General features: G+C 49.8%; 1 protein-coding gene and 1 long non-coding RNA gene across 2 annotated transcripts in view; one reads left to right on the top strand and one right to left on the bottom strand.

Annotated features, from left to right (window-relative positions):
* ZNF710 (zinc finger protein 710) overlaps window positions 1-11,947 on the bottom strand; it is a 20,934-nt gene extending 8,987 nt beyond the window's left edge. The window contains exon 1 of the mRNA XM_032233221.1: window positions 11,785-11,947. The gene's annotated coding sequence lies outside the window, so the exon portion shown is untranslated. The remainder of the gene's footprint in view (window positions 1-11,784) is intronic.
* On the top strand, window positions 10,770-14,775 carry LOC116519370. The gene is made up of 3 exons (XR_004256644.1): window positions 10,770-11,436; window positions 11,954-12,249; window positions 13,903-14,775. It is a non-coding gene; the product is annotated as an uncharacterized LOC116519370 (long non-coding RNA).

The following is a 14,775-nucleotide window of genomic DNA, read 5'->3' as shown; positions in this document are numbered from 1 at the left end:
AACCGAAACACAAATGGCAAGTGAGGACAGGATGGGTCACGAGCGGACCAAGTTCCCCCTCCTGCTCAGGCCCAGGGGCAGCTCCTGAGGCCACCGAGGGGGACCTGGCAGGCCTCCAGTTGCTGGATGCTGCCCATCTGGAAGAGAAAGCCCTTCTCTCTGGCTGAGAGAGGCTTTGTTTGTTGGGGCAGATGTTCCCCCCCCCCACACACAACAGACATACCATTTTGATTTTTAACTAAGAGTGTGTGTGTGTGAGAGAGGGATTTCTTAAGGATAGATTCTTCCTCTTTTCATTTGGCCACCTTTATTTTCTGCTCAGTTGGGAATTAACTTTCTTCTCCACCCCCCCCCCCCCGCAAAGAGAGAGAACGTGAAAAGCCAAAAGGATTTTACATCTTTACATAAGGGGGGGTTGGCACAGCCTGTGAATCCGGGCTCCTTTCTTTTCAAGCGCTCTCCTCTTTCCCCTTCCTGCAACTCCATTCAGCCTTTCTTTTCAGAGCTCTCCATCCCCCCCTTCCTTTTTTCCATCGCTTTTCACTCTGTTTCTCTCACCCCCACCCCCCTTTGAGGCTCCTTTCCCCCCTTTCATCCTCCCTCTAGTTGGTTCCTCTAGTGTGTCTGTGTGTGTGTTTGAGGCACACTGCTTCTTTTTAAATAGCGTTTCTATTTTCAGAGAGCACATGGAACATGTAGGAAGAGAAATAATTTCAGCAAAAAAGGAACGTGAAAGTCTTTCTTGTTATTTTAGCAAAAGTTATTTTATACCAGGTCTTTGTAAGACAGTAAAGCTCTTATTCTCTTGCCACTGTGATTGTCTCTCCACAAGCAGCACAAGTGTCCCCATATTAAAAAAAATGTCCAGCTGCCACTCTGGTGCGTGTCTTGGTTGTGCAACCGCCACCAATTTCCTGTGGGCTCATCTGGAGCATGGTGGTTCCTCAGCCTGCAAGTGGCCTTCCGCCTCTTTCTTTGGGGCCAGTCTGGGACGGGGTCTCCCGTGTGTGCCAGGCCAGAGTGGCCCCTGCGGTCGCTCCCTCTTGAATTAAAAGGCTGCTCTAGAAGAGACGCCTCACTCCGGTGGCGGCAGGACATCTGTCTCTGAAAATGGGACAAAGGAATCTGGAGAGGAATTCCCAGGTGGCTGTCATTCTACCGAGCGAAAAGGAAGAAGCAGCCTCTGTTGGGGCCACTGGAAACACCCTGCTTAGTTTTTGATATTTGGGAAGATGGACGGCAAAGGGCTCTTTCTCTAGAACTATCCCAACTGTAGCTCGGCCTTTTGCCTGGCCTCTGAGGCATTCACATCCCACGGCAGGAGACCAGAGGAAGAGAGGCTCCCGCAGAAGGCGGTCGACCACCTGAGCTGCTCATGGGAATCCATGAGCAGGTGCTGAAGATGTGGCAGAGGCTCTAGGAAGCGTTTTTTTGATAAGCTCACCATAAGGGGAAATCAAGTGCACCAGCTCCTCAGTGAGGAGAGAAAATGCTATGAGATAAAAGGCAAAGGGAGAGGTATTTAACACTTGCTTTGCTTCAGTGTCTTGTTCACTGCAACAAGGAAGTATACAGCCCAACAGGACAAAGAGGAAGAAAAAAACTTGAGCTGATTGAAATCAGGGCAGGCAATAACAGTTTATTTTGAATGAATTTAAATCTCCAAGGCTACATGGGGAGGTACAGAGGGATGACAGAGGACATTAACACTGGGCCCTGCCCAACAAAATGTAATTCAGGGGTAAAAAAAGCAAGGTTTTACACTTAGGCAGGAAAGATCAAATGCACAGGTAGAGAATAGAGGGCATCTGGTTCAATAGCAATAAATGTAAGAGGGATTTAGGAGTCCCAGTGGACCACCACTTAAATATGAGCTAGCAATATACTGTAGCTGCCAAAAAGCCAATGCAATTCTATTAATCCTCTAAATTAAGAGAGGGAAAGAAGCAAGTTCATGTGACGTGTTAGTATCACTTTATACTTCTTTGGTAAGACCACACTTGGAATATCAACATCAAAAAAGATGTTGAGACTCTAGAAAGAGTGCAGAGAAAAGCAACAAAAATGATTAGGGGGGGTGGAGGCTAACATATATTAAGAATGGTTGCAGGAATTGGGTATGGCTAGTCTAATGAAAATAAGGACTGGGGGTGACATGATAGCAGTCTTCCAATATTTGAGAGGCTGCCACAAACAAGGGAGGGGGAATCCACCTACTCTCCAAAGCACCTGAAGGCGGGAGACGAAGCAATGGATGGAAACTAATCAAGGAGAGAAGCAACCTGGAACTAAGGAGAAACTTCCTGACAGAGAGAACAATTGACCCATGAAATGGCTTCCTTCCAGAACTTGTGTGTGCTCCATCACTGGAGGCTTTTAAGGGAGAGACTGGACAGCCATTGTCACATTTAACATAGAAGAGTTCTGTACACAGTTCTTCACATAAGAAGCCAATACCAAATACCCAGATGCAGAATTGGGGCTCTCTGACTTGGCTATATGACTTGTAAAGAAGATAATGGGATTTAGTATAACCTGAGCCTGAGTCAGCAATGTGATGTGGCTGCAAAAAAAGGCCGAGGCAATTTTATCCTTCAACAAAGGAAGCCAACTGCTAAAGCCCCAGAGGCAAAAGTTCCCCTTTAGGCTGCTTTGCAGAGACCCTGAAACTTCTGGAGGACTTCAGGAGCCCCGCTTGAGGGATGTCGGTCAGCCAGCCAGTCGAGTCAGGTCCAGGAACCTGAGACGAACGAGATCCTATGCAGAGGCAGATCAAGCTGAGAATGTGGAGTCCTGAGCAGAGAGGGCGGAGGAAGGGCACATGGCAACCTTTTCTGACCTTCCAAAATCCAGGAGACAGAAGAACGGATCAAACACAGCCAGGAGGGGGATTCTGACTAAATGCTAGATAAACTTCCTGGCAGGAAAAGCCCTTAAAAAGCAGCATTTGTTTCCAGCGGGGGTTAGTGCGGGGTCTTCCTTCCCTAGATGCATTCAGGTGGGTCCAGCCGGCCTTTGAGGGGCCACTTGGATTTCTCTCCTGAGCAAGTGGCTGAAGCCTAAACAGTTGTCACCCTTCTACCATACTTGCCAGAGAAAATGTTAAGCCCTTCATTTGAATCTGATTCTGAAGGGAGATGGGGGAGGGGCATGGGGGAGGGGCGAATGCAGCATCTTCCTTCCTGTCCTCAGGGCATCAGCTGAGCCCCTTCAGAAAGCCTCTTTTGGAGAGTCCCCCCAAGCAGAGGAAGGGTCTGCTAGCTGAGACTGAATGGGGGGGAGCTGAGGGGGGCCTCTGAGCCCAAGTGTTAGGGACACAAACAGCCAGGAGAGAGGCAGGCAGCGGCAAGGGGGCTGGAGGGGAGGGGCCACGCGGGTGCTCCTGCGCGCAGTCTGGGAAATAAAATTCCCCATAAATAAATGCAAATGCAGTATGGTGAAAGCAGGCAAAGTTGAAAGACAGGCTTTGTTCAGGACTCATCCAAGAGAACAGGAGACAATCTAATGTTCCTAGCTGCACAGCCGAAAAGCCAAAAAAAGAAACAAAAGTGAAATCGCTTTGTATCACAGACAGTGATACAGATACAGTCCAGCCTGATGGAAGAAATGAAAAAACAAAAAATCCCTCTCCTCTCCGCTAGGTCTGACCTAACTCAAACGGCAATTTGAAAATGTTTGGATATCTATGTCTCCGACAATAAAATAAGCCACAATAATGGAATTGTCATTTATGCTCACACTTCACAATATAAATCCTGCCAAGGAAGCTTACATCAGCACTGATGATGCTACCAATTTGATGATGTCTGCAAGGAACAACCAAGTTCAGAGAGCACCAAGGATGCCACCGAAGCTTACAACAAATTAGAAGCCAGAGACTGGGAAGATACAGTGGGGTCCCCACCTCTGGGCTCATACAGAATATTCGCCGCCTGCTTTCTGTGCAACAACCGTGGGGAAAATTGTATTTCCCCATCTCTTTCCTAGGCAGGTCCTTCCCCTCTTCTTCTTCTTGGCTCCTGGAGCTTTCCCCTTGGGGAGCTTCTTCTGAACTGTTTTTCACCCAGCCTGTTGAACTGCGATGGCCAGAATTGCAGAGAGCTTCAAAAGGGGTCTGGCCAGGGCAGAGTGGGCCAAATACTAAGGGGGATATGGACTTTATGGTTCTCGCCTTTTCCTCCTGGGCGACACCTAGATTCTTCTCCGTGTTCTGCCGCCAAGTCAGGTCTCCCCTCTGCTGGGATCACTTTGGATCTCCTTTGGAAGGCTTTGGAAAGGAGGCAGTAATGCTGCTGGCAACAGTGTCTCTTCACCCATCTCCCTCCCCTCCACAAGAGACTCCTTCAGTTACCTGAAGTCAGCTATCGTCTCTGCTCCAGTCTAGGGAGACACCCAGCATCTCCAAGTGCCCCGGGTAAGGCTTCCTTCCAGCCTCCTGATCCATCTGGGATGCCACCTTTGGACATGCTTCAGTTTCTCAGGGGCTTTCCTAAGAGGCGGCACGGAGAATTAGGCCCAGTCCTTGTTTGCTTATTTATAAAATGTGGAGGCTGCCAACCATTCTGATTCTTGGCAACATCACATTAGAAGGGAATCAGGGCTTCTTTTGATGCCGACAATCTCCTCCTATTGAAGCAGCCAAGGAATTGACTGTTTTCTACCTACATCATTGGGTCACTTATAGCTTCTCGCCCGGATCCTTCTAACACATGCTACTATTCAGCGTGCTGCCCACAATATCATTCCCATGTCCTTGATTTTTCATCCCAAACATATTTTTCGCTGCTGAAATTCATTTGCCATTTTCTATCCATTTCTCCAACTGATATATTACGATCCTCCTGAACCCAACTGCCTATAAACCTGCTAACCAGCACACAGGGCCTTGACTAGCTTGACGCAAAGGGGTCCATTCCTTGGGCACAGCTGCTCAGCCACATCGGTACTGATCTAATGATGATCAGCCCGGCCCATTTTTTCTGTTTTTTTCACTACGTGATGCCTTCCTGATTTCTGTGATCACCTAAATTCATCTCTTTAGAATGAGCTGCTTTAGCAGCCTTCGGTCAACTCATGCCAGCTCTGCAAGGCATTCACTCCTAAATGCCCACTAACTCATCTCTTCCAGAGGGTTGTCTGGCATCAACACCAAACTGACCTTTCCACTGGGTCCTCTAAACGGAAGCAGCACATTCTCTGGCACTGTGCCATGATTTCCCAAAGGCCCCAGTCGGGGTCTGCAGGCCTTCAGGTGTAGGTGGCTGGTCCTGGAGCCTTGACCTAGTTGCCAGATGCTCCTAGCATCCCTTTATTTCTTTGGCTGCTCCCCCCCCACACCTTTTGTCCCTTATTCTCCTTCAGCCCATGCAAACAAGTTTCCCTTTGGAGGCAAAAGCAGAAAAAAGGAGGCCTTCCCTTCCTGCCACCTGTTATTATCCTATGACTGCATTTCTCTCGCCAGCAGACCCACCTTCCCTTTTACTACCAATTCTGCCAAAAAAGACCCTTTTATGGTTTCCTTTGCCAGCCTCAATTTCATGGTTGCTTTCTGCACGGCTACTTGCCCTCTACCTGTGATGATCACCCTCCCCTTCCCGTTCTCCTTAACTCTTGACAGCTGCATTCATAAGCCTTTCTTAGGCTCTCTGCATTTTTCTCTCGGGTTAGGAGATTTCCTTCTGGTGCCAAGTTTCTCAGGGATTTCCGGCCCACCTACCCCATCTCTGCACAAGGAGTTCGGCTTGTGAGGGCAGCTCTCTCCACATGGCCAAAGCGGCTCTGCTGACATCCTGCACCGGTTTCTCTTTGGGTAAAAACAACCTAGATGACATATCCATTTCCTCCCCAAAGTTCCCACTGCTTTCGGTTCATCTGACCTTTTGCCACTGATGAGAATCCTAAGCCACCAGCTAATCTCTCCTCCAACTTTCTGGAAAATGAAGCACTCAGCAAGATTACTGAGGAATTTGGGGATCTCTCAGTTTTGGCGGAGTAGTTTTTCTGGCTTTTGTCTAAGTAGTGGAAGTGTTCCGTTAGGACCATAGCTCTCCTCCCTGCATGTTCTGCAATCTGGCCTGAAGGGTATTATCTCCAGTATATCTGCTGCCTGGCCTGATGGTAAATTTAAATAATAGATGTGGTCTTTCCATCTCCTTGTGTTGTTAATCACTGCCAGCTGGAGATTCAGTGCTCATTCTGCATCTGAGTGCTTAGGAGCCCATCATCCTTCACATAGGATGCTCCTTCTCCTCCCCTCCTCCTTTGCTTGGGATATTCCTGTCAAATACATGCTCCCCTTCAGTTCTTGCATTCCAGTTGCAGGTTTTCCCCACCAGGTCTCCCCACTAAATTGCACTTCCCTTCCTGCATTAAGACTAGTTCTCCACATCCTGTATTAGTATGGCAGGGGTGTCAAGCTCAATTTCATTCAGGGCTGCATTAGCATTATGGCAGCCATCAAAGGACCAGATGGATATAAGACTATGACAACTCACAGTGGCAAGGTGGGCGTGGCTGGATAGTCACAGCTGGGTCACCACGACTAGGTGGGCTTGGCTGGGAGGGTATGGCTGGCTTGATACCACTCACTGGGCATGGCTGAATTGGGACACCTGGATTGGTGGGATGGAAAAAAGTCAGACCAGCTAACTCAACATGGGGACAATTCAGTGCACCACAAGCTCCTCACCTCCCAAACTGGTGTCAGCCACAGGGGAAGGGGACAGCCTTTTTCCCAAGCCCAGGTATGATTGGCAGTTTGCAAGCTCAGATATGGGTAAAAGTCTCAAGCTTGGAATGGTGTGTGTGTGTGTGTGTGTGTGCGTGCGCGCGCATACAGCACACCAAATGAGACATTCTTCTCCCAATCTGACATTGTTGGTGTTTCCCTATCCGGTGCCCCCTCCCAACAACGCAGGAGGCGGAGGAAGACGATGCTGCATATGGAAGCGAGGAGGAGAAAGTCTGCAGGAAGCAGCTTCCTCAGAGTGCAACTTCTGCCTTGAAGAGGAGCAGACAGGGGAGCTCCTGGTCCTGCAGGAGGGAAGCTGGCTCTTCTTGAAAGGGAATCCCCGTTTCCAATCGTGTGTGTGGTAGGAATGCTGGCTTGTTGGGGCAGCCTTTCCTCATGCAGCTCCCACCCCACCTCTCCAGAGACCTGTCAAGGCAGATGTTGGACTCAGAGGAAACTGGTGGCTGTCGCTTTCCCACAAAGGGGCAGGGTGGAGGACGGGGTGGGGTTGGGGATCATCCCAATGAAAGGGAAGTGCTCACGGGCTGTGGGGCCCAGTGGGCAAGACTAGGCCAGTGAGCGGGCCATGGAGGCGGTGGAGGTGCTGGTGGCAGGCAGAGAGCTGCTGCTGGGGCAACACAATGCTCATCACAGGTCAGCGATGTGCCAGCCTCCACACACTCGCCGCCTCCTGTGCGCATATACAGAGGGAGCACCTGGCCAGGCTGGGGTGGGCCAGATCTAATCACACCATGGCTCACATCTGGCCCATGGGCCTTGAGTTTGACATGTCTGGTATATGGGGATGTGGAATTCTTGGATCACACACCTAGGCCATTCCTTCTTCTCCTAATGTTCATTACAGGATGCCCCTATATTCTGCCCAACTCCTCTCTGAACAAGGAGAGGGCTTGAGATTGCTCCACACATTTGCTTCCCAGGAGGAGGAGACTGCAAGGCTGTAATTTCCAGTGAGTTTGGAGTTCTGGGAGGTGAGGGGGCAGCTACTTTGCTCAAACTGCAGTAGCTGCTCAGAAAGTTCATATAATTCCTTTTGTAATCATTTTCAAAAAATGATTGTTAAATGAATTTCAACTGTTAGAAACTTTTGGATTGATATGTTAAGTTTCCTTCAGTCCTTAGCAAAATAAGTTTTAAATATAAGTTTAAAGTTTAAGTTTAAATATAACTTTTTTTTTAATGAGCAGCTAAAGGGTGATTAAAACTTTTATGTTACAAATGGACTAAGGGTCCAGACAGATCTGAAAAAAGATTTTGGAATTAATTACAAGAATTCTTGTCATAGGAAAAAGTTTTGAATTCACGTAAAAAACATGTTAGGAGTGTCTGCCTCTATTGACAAACTATGTTTAAAAGAAGTAATGAAACAGGAAGAAGTTTTACTAAACAAGACTGATCTAAAAGTGGATTTAAAAATGAGATTTGGAAGAAGGTGCTTCATTGGACATACAAAAGAAACCACTTGATGTCTTAATAATTAAAAGGGATATGCAAATAACAAAATAAGCCAAGAGTGTAACCTGGATAATTCTCCTATATTGGATTTACAAGAGTTCTGTTAAAGCTTTTAAGAATTTTGTGAAAAGTGATAACTAAAAATGAAAAGAAATAAAGTTTTAGGATATTATTTGAAGGGCCTAAAAGATCATGATTGTTAAAAATATGAAATTGGTTCATTTTATGTTTAAAATAAATACGTTATTTATTTCTGGTAACCCTTAACGAACTTTTGCTGATATCAGGACTGAAATGATGAGGCTTTAAAATTTGTTTATAGATAAAAGATAGGATATAGGAATAAAAGATAATTTGTTATATTTTAAGGGAAGGTTAAAATTCTTTATAGTTGTTATGACAAAAGAGGAAGTTGTCCCCCCCCCCTCTCTCTGAGAGAGAGGGGGTGGTGGTGGAATGGCTTGCCTTCAGAAATTGTGAGAGCTCCATCACTGGAGACTTTTAAGAGTCTGGACAGCCACTCAATATCTAGGGACAGTTGGAGTTCTTTCAAGTATCTTACATATATTAATTCTCAGCAAATTAAATTAATAGTTTTGTCAAGAACAAATCTTATTAAGACTAATCTAATTTTTGTTATTAGCTAACATCCTTAATAGATTGCAGGAATGCTGTAGCTGTAAAACATCTTGATGTGGATGAAGAGGCAGAAGTAGCTTATCAAATTTGCAAAATGCACAAAACTGGATGGGAAGAATTGTGCTTGTGATAGAAAAATGGAAGAAAGTAACAATTACATTCAAAAAGATAAGTGCGCAGGTCTTCCTGTCACGAAACAGAAATCAAATGTTCAGGTCTAGGTTGTAGTTCTCTGGCTTGTGCATCACTTATGAGAAAGATCTTGGAAGGGGTAAAAGACAGCATGTTACTATGTGACACAGGGCATTTGCTGCAAAATTGGCAAGTAAATGTCCAATTGCACCAGTGGAGTTTCACTTTCTTCTGCTTTGGGCAAATCACATGTCAAGAGCTGGGCTCTCCTTCTGAGATGAGACTGACTGAGGCTGCTTTAAATGAGATTTCTGCACTGAAACAGATGTCACATTCAATGGCTTTGATGGCCCTTTCTAGGGCTGGGCCATGGAGGTTAAAAGGCACAAGTGTCAAATCAAGATATCTAAGGTATCCCAGATGCCAAAACCTTCTTTTTCAATGGGGCGAAGAAAGATAAATGAACTGCTAGAAATTTAGAAAAGGAAGATAACAACTATATTTTAGTCTTCAAGAGATAGCTGGTAAATTTGTTAAGCAAAGGTCTCTGAATAGGAAACACACTTTTCCCCCTCCTCTGCTCACTCCTTTTAGTTTCAGTTCAACTTCTGGAGGCAAGTTGGATTCATGCATTTCCTATCCTGAGCCTTTCCTGATACAGAGCTAGAGAATGCGGGGGGGGGGGGGCTCTCCCTGATGCCCTTCAGCCAAGCCAGAAGAGAGGAGGCATCTGGGAAACACCGGCCATCACCCACAAAGATATGAGTGGGAAGGCTCCTCTGACTTCTCAGCATAAAGGAAATGATGGGGACAGTTAAGAGTTAAGAAAAGAAAAAGAAAAAAGCAGCCGGTCTGTTGAAGGTGCAGAATAATCCTCAGGTTGGCATATGTGCAATTGTGCTTTCCCCCCTTCTCCCTCCCTCCCTCCCTCCCTGCCTCCCACACACACAGGAAACACCAGGGAGATTGAAACAGGAACAATAATATGGGAAATGAAGGAGGCATTCTTCCTTTTGAGAGTCCAGCCACCCTTTCTTCCTTCTTGGTTTTGCCTGGAATGGCCACCACAAGCAAACACTTCCTTTTTGTGTTTTAAGATGACACAGCCTTTTATAAAATGAGGATATGGAGTAGTTAGCTAAGTCCCTAAAATACAACCCTCTCAAGAGATAATGGCAAGAAGCCCCTGGGTGCTGAGGGGTGCTAACAGCAAGACAAAGCTGTGGATTAAGAGGTGTCTTTTCAACGCACATTGAAGGAGGCTGATGTACCTCAAGTTCCTCAGCAACAGCGCCCCTCCCCTCAGTCCTCTCCTCTAGGAGGCTCCACTGAAGGTCTCAGCCAGGACAAAAAGCAGGAGGTGCCCCCACCAACACCTGGGCTCTGAGCAATCATTTCACCTTGGGAGAGATCAAAAGTCTTCCGGGGTTTCATACTGAGAAGCAAGTGGAATATCAGCACCGAGCCAATTATTTTATTAAATTTGTTCGCTGTCCATCTGGGCAGTTACGTGACAATCATTTACCCTAAAACCACCTGCGGGTTTTCTCTCTCTGACCGCGGATGCCCCACCAGAGGCCCAGCCCTGCTTGGGGCGAATGGGCCCCAGGCCTCTCCCTCCTTGAGGCTCAGCAGATCCTCCTCTCTGGGGTGGCATTGAGGAAGGGGCCTGGCTCCCCCCCCCCGGCGCAGTCCCTGCCCCCCCCCCAACCCACCTCTCCGCCTGCGCAGCCACCTGACTCTGCCCCGCGGCCGCAACACTCCTCCCTTCCCCCAGCCTTAATCCAGGGACCGCACTACGCCAAGCGGCTCGACCCTCCGGCCCACCCATGCCCTTCCCCAGCGCCGCCAAGAAGCCCAAGGAAAGCAGGCGCCCCTCCGCCACCGCTTCGACCGCCGAGCTCCGCCAAGGACACCCGGGGCGTCGCCTCCAGCCTCCGTTTCCCCGGCTTGGAGAGCCCCTCCCCCACAGCCCGTTCCGCCCGGTGGGGAGGGGACGGAGAAGCCCCTTTGAGCGGAGGGCACAACTGGCCGCCGCCGTCTCCGCAGCGCGCGGGCAATCGAGGCCGCCACGAGTGGATCCCAGCCGGGCAGGGGCGGCGGGAGCCGCGCGGGGCGGGGGGATCATGGCACGGCCGCCCGAGGCGCTCCGGTTCCCTGCCTTCCGGGCAGCCTCGGCGGCGCTGCCTCTTCCAGGGCCGGGCGGAAGGTCCTGCCAAGGGCGCCCCCTCCCTTCGTCGCCGCCCGGCTCAAGCGCGGTGGCGCGCAGGGCCCGCGGCCCGCCACGCCTGGGAGCCGCGAGAGCGCCGCGCCACTCGGCCTTCCGGGCGGGCCGCGCTAGGCCGGGTCGGCGGGCAGCGAGCGACGCGGGCGAGACGATCAGCTGTTCGAGGGGAGGTTCAGCGCGCCGAGCCGGAAGGGAGGCGGGCAGGAAGGGCCGCGGCTCGGAGCCGCAACAGGTAACCCGCCGCCGCCTCGGCGTCCCCAGGGAGCCTCGTCCTCCGCCGGCCTGGCAAACTTTGCACCGGCAGAAGCGGCCCGCGAGCCGGGCGGGCGCCCCACGTGCTCAGCGGCCGAGCCGAGCCCCACGCTCCCCTCCGACCGACCGACCGCCTCCCGCCTCCACTGCCTCCTTCTCCTCCTCCCGCGGCGCCATCGCTGCTTCGTCGCTGCCGGGTCCGAGATGGCGAGGGCGGCGGCGGCCTCTGGGGCCTGGCCAGTCGGCAGGCGCGGCGCGGCCCTCTGTGCACGGGCCCGGCGCCTCCTGGAGCCGGGTTGGGGCCCGGCCGGGGCGCCGGCGAACTCACCCTGGGAGTCCTGCAGAGGCTCGGCCGCGGGACGCGTAGCCCCACTCGACGCGGGCGAGGCGAGGGGCCTCCGGGCGGCTGCCGCAGCGCTGAGCTCCGGCGGCGCTGCTGCTGCTGCTGCTGCTGCTGGCGCGTCCTCAGTTCCCTTTCCCTTTTCTCTCCCTCGCAGGAAGGAAGAAGGGAATGAGGCAGGGCTGACGTGAAGGGATGCAAAACAGCCCCTCCTAACCCGCGCGGAGAGAGAGAAAGAGAAAGGCGCAGAGAGGAGGGAGAGCCGCCGCCGCCCTTTTATCTCGCTTTTGTTGTCGCACTTCCTCTCGCTCCTGCCGCGCCAAGTTTTCTTTCTCCTGCAGCCCGGCTTCTCTCCCCCCTTCCGCCTCCGCGGAGACCCCGAGACCCCCCTGCTCTCCCCGGGCCAGATGGAGCTCCGGGGGAGCTGAGCCCGGTCGCTTCCCGGTGAAACAGGTGAGGAGGGAGCCGGGAGCCGCCGGGGCCCGGAAGACCCCTTCTCCCGGGCCCAGCCCGCCTGCCGGCAAACTCCACTTTAACAAACCGAGGGTGCTGCAAGTGCCCCAGAAGGGCCTGACCCGCCGCCCTCTTCCCTGCAGCTCACGGGGAAACGCTCAGTGGAAGCCCTGAAATAAGCAACTGGGGTGCTGCCCAATGAGCCTCGGCCGCCCCTCCCCATTTTTCTTGTGGGCCCAGAGGATGGGCCCATTTATACCAGTTGATGCGGTGTGATTTGAGAGATCCGAGGGAGATGTGGGCTTGTAGTACTTGCTTGTTCTGCAGGCATTGAGCTAACACATCATGACAAGCCCCAATTCTCTCTGTGGCCTGTGCCTGGGCGTGCCGTATGCACCCAGCCAGCCATCATGGTTTATGGCACAACAGGCTGTATGGAACCGACTAACAATTGTGGTTTGCTCATTAAATCCATGTGTGTAGTAGCAAAGATTGTCTGCCCTTACAAAGAATGACTTTCGTCTGTCGGAAGTCTGAAAGTTGAAATAATTTATCACTTCCGATTTGTCCCCATTATGAAGCCCTAAAGATTTAAAGAAGGAAAGGACTCCAGTCCCTTATTAACAGCCCGGCCCCCCAGCTGTTCTGGAGACCTCTCCGTCAATCGCACAAGTCAGGACATACCACCCTTAGCCTGGAAACTGCTACTATCAGCACTTCTGCTAGTCAGGTCTCAAGGTGCCTCACTGTCCAATGTTGGAGTTGTCCACCCACGAGCTGCTCTGTCCACACAAGCCACTTTCAAAAGACCCATCCTCTGGGAAGATCCCCCATCATTGTGCCAAACCAGCATTCTGGGTTACTGACTGTTTTTTGAAACTGGCAATCGTAGTCCAGGAGGTCTGGGGGCCTGGAAATAGCCTTTTGCAGGAGAAAAACAAGCTGTCATGAATGTTGCACAGAGTAAAGGTGCAGCTGCAGTCTCAGAACACCTCCCTTAACTGTTTGTAGATTTTCAGGCTCCCAACTTTGATGAGGTTTTCCCCTATTCCTCTGTAACCAGAAGTTACCCCCTTATCAGAGCAGCCCTTGAGAAGAAAGGAGGCTCAGTCGGGTCTCATCCACCTTATGCTGCCACTGGGAGAAAGGCAGACTCCCTTAGGAACTCATGAAAGGAGTCCAGGAGCGCCACTATCTGCCTTTCACTTTGCATTCAGGTGTGCAAGAGCCGTGAGGCCATCCAGTCCAGCCTTCTTTGGCTTCTGGGAGGCTCCCGTTGGCAGGCAGGATACGCCTTGCTCATTCTCACTTCACAGTTGCTTCTTCGGGAGGGGCAAAGTTCTGTGGCCACAGATGGGCTGATCCACTGTGAAACTGGCATGTTTCCTTTCAGTCACCCATGTTGGCCACTGCTACCAGAATTGTGGTGCTCTGTAAAATAACACGTCCTATGTTCAATTTCAGCCAATCCCTGTGTGATGTCGCACAAAGACCCTCTTGATGTGGCTTTGTAGTTTATAGGCCTTTGATGCCTCCTCTTCTGTCCAAGCGAATAGCCCCAATTGCTGCAGTCTGCTTCCTTCTTCCAATGCCCTTTTTAACGTATCTCCTAAGTGCATCACATCCTTCTTAATCCTCCTTATTTCCTTCTAGGACATAAACATCTTAGAAGCCATCAAAATGCTGACGAAGAACCTTTTGCTGCCCCATAAATCACCCTCCTTGCTAATGGCCTCTTCCTTGATGGGCATGTCCTCTTCTGCTGAATCTACTTCCGAGGGAGGGGGGAGCCAGCATTTCCTGCTTGCCTCCCTGCCTGGCCTTCAGCACGATCTGAACTGCTCCAGGACAAGGGCTTGCCAGGAGCTCTAGTCAAAAAGCAAGCTGGGCACCCTGACAGCCTGTGGAGTGGCTGAGGATGAGTGATCAGGCATCTCAGGCATTTTTTAAAATGTATTTGCATATAATTTTTATTAAGGATTTTGATTAGAATAGTAAAAGTTAATACAAACTATATAAAATAAAGAAAAAAATAGAATAAAAAGTGAAAAAAAATTAGGAATATAGTGAAGAAAGAGGAAATAAATATATAAATAACTTCCAACCTTCATCACACATATAGACAAATTTAGTAACTCCTAATCCCCTCCAAGATTACAAATAGATTTGTCCATATCCCACATCCCTTCCTTTAACAATAAGCAAATCCATAAAACTTTTCAATTCTGGTGGCAGCAAAAAAAGTCCATAAAGGGCTGCCGGAACTTTGGAAATAAATGTCTTATTTTAACCTTGATCAAATAAGTCAACTCTATGCTCTTTTATTTTATTTTTAACAGTCACTCTTGAGTTTATTGAAATTCTGACATAACATTTGATTTAATTGTTTATCCAATTACTCCAATAAACATCCTTTTCCAAATTACTTATCCAATTACTCAGATTTCATCAAGGGTTTAACAAGCTCCTTTTGTAGATTCAATAAAAATTTTCCACATCATTTTCAGGAGCCGAGGTGGCGCAGTG

Source organism: Thamnophis elegans, chromosome 16 (assembly GCF_009769535.1).
Source record: "Thamnophis elegans isolate rThaEle1 chromosome 16, rThaEle1.pri, whole genome shotgun sequence".
Lineage (NCBI taxonomy): Eukaryota > Metazoa > Chordata > Lepidosauria > Squamata > Colubridae > Thamnophis > Thamnophis elegans.
Note: the sequence above shows the minus strand (reverse complement) of the source record. Positions and strands in the feature narration are given on the sequence as shown.